The 2,084-nt window shown below is 40.3% G+C and overlaps 1 pseudogene; it reads left to right on the forward strand.

Moving 5' to 3' along the window:
• Nucleotides 1-643: 643 nt before the first annotated feature.
• On the forward strand, nt 644-1,063 carry LOC100953562 (annotated as a pseudogene).
• Nucleotides 1,064-2,084: the final 1,021 nt, after the last annotated feature.

The following is a 2,084-nucleotide window of genomic DNA, read 5'->3' on the forward strand; positions in this document are numbered from 1 at the left end:
CAAACCACAACAGCCATACCAGTCTATATCTGTTTTAATGACTTAATGATCTAGAACAATGAAAGGATGATAACTCCATTAAGCTAGCAGCCCAAACTGCTTTGCATACAGCCCTATAAATTACCAGGAAAGTAATACATTAATCTCTTAACAAACATTCTTGGGGAACTGGATGGGGAAGAGGGCAGAGATGAGTGCAATTCTATTAAAGATTTGCATGGTCATAAAGTTCTGGAGCTGGAAGATTTCATCTTATCCAACTTTCTCATTTTACAAATGAGGGAACAGAATGTTGAAAGAAGTTCAACAACTCATCCAGAATCATTAAGTTCATAGTAAAATCATAATCCTGAGCCCCATTCCTTCGACCTCTGCCACCTTGGGTGTACGTGGCTGGCACCTTAGCCACTTGAGCCACAGGTGCCAAGCCTAAACAGTAATTATATTAATCTCCAGCAATTATCTAGTATTTATAGGTACTATCATTATTTCTCTTTTATAGACTAGCAAACTGTAGTGAAGAGAGATTTAAAAAATCTCTCGACCTCTGCCACCACCACCTGCCAGGAAAACAGGAAGGGGGAGAGGAGCCCACGTCACCTGTCACCCAAGTCCTCCAGCTGTGCCACCCAAAGAGTATAAGATGTTTGCCATAGCCAAGCTTGCCTGCACCTTGCTCTGATCCAAGCTGGATCCAGAGTTGCATAGAGACCAATTTCTGCAGCAGTGTTATCTCAACCAGAGGCTGGGACTGGAGAGGGCTCTGCAGTATTTAATAATCGTGCTCAGAATGGTGTGTCGTAGCTAATCCAAAGGCAGTTTCAGATCAGTGGAATCAGCGGAGACATTGATACCAAATGTATTGATACAACTGCAGCAGTAGGAGCGACTAGTTCTGGTACTGGTACTGGAACAATCTTTGTAAGCCTTATCCTTGGTTGTGTCAGAAACCCTTCCCTGAAGCAAAGGCTGTTCGTATAAAATATCCTGGAATTTGCCTTGTCTGAAGCTAAGGTTCTCTTTTTTTCCAATGGTTGGTTTTCTTGATTTGTTTGCCATGTAACAAATAACTGCTTGAAATGTTGGCATTTCTAGTACTTGTGGATGTAATTTTGCATATCTGACTGACATTCTGAAACCTGTAGTATTGGTGTGATAGAAATGTACATTATTTCTAAAGTCATTGCATTAAACGTGAAAACTTTAAAAAAAATCATAATCCTAACCATTGTCTACTCTTAATAATAATGGCTAACAATTTTAATCAAAGACTCTATACTACTGCGCTGAGTACACTACATTAAGGTTTACTGCTCTGTTAAATTGGCGGCATTCCCATCTCCATTTAATCGCAAAGCCTCTGGCCAAATTAAAAGAGAATATAAGAAATAGACCATTCTTTGAAAAAATAAAAGCCCAATTTCCAATAATATCAGTCACCAAAATGGGATTAATGTGATCTCTATCTCTAGTGCTTTGGGCTTCCGGCCAGTAACCAAATCACTAGAGATAGAGGATCACATTAATGATCTATCTGCCCCTAAGAGAAGATAGCATCTTAAGCTTCAAATTATTTTTATAATTTTCAAATCATTGACTAGCATGCACTCATAAGTAACCAGATTTGAGGATCCAAGATGACATGACCACAAGTCCTGAGAAACAACAGACAATAGAAACAGAGTTCAGGAGAATCAGACAAATGTTCAAGGAGATAAAATACAAGACTGGGACCTTTAGCAGAGACCCGGAAACTACAAAAGTAAATTCTGGCACTGAAATATACTTTCACCAAAATATCACCTCAATGGAGATTGTATAGCTGATGAGAAAATTAGAAAACTAGTACATCAGTCAGAAGGAAACATCAAGGTGAAAGGCACATACAAGGATAGAAAATAGAGGAAATAATCTGAGACAGGGAGGATACTATGAAGAGTTCTAATTCTTGGCTCGGCGCCTGTGGCTCAAGCGGCTAAGGCGCCAGACACATACACCTAAGGTGGCGGGTTCGAATCCCCAGCCCGGACCCGCCAAACAACAATGATGGCTGCAACCAAAAAATAGCCGGGTGCTGTGGCGGG

Source organism: Otolemur garnettii, unplaced genomic scaffold (genome assembly GCF_000181295.1).
Source record: "Otolemur garnettii isolate 467f Iridium unplaced genomic scaffold, OtoGar3 scaffold00057, whole genome shotgun sequence".
Classification (NCBI taxonomy): Eukaryota; Metazoa; Chordata; class Mammalia; order Primates; family Galagidae; genus Otolemur; species Otolemur garnettii.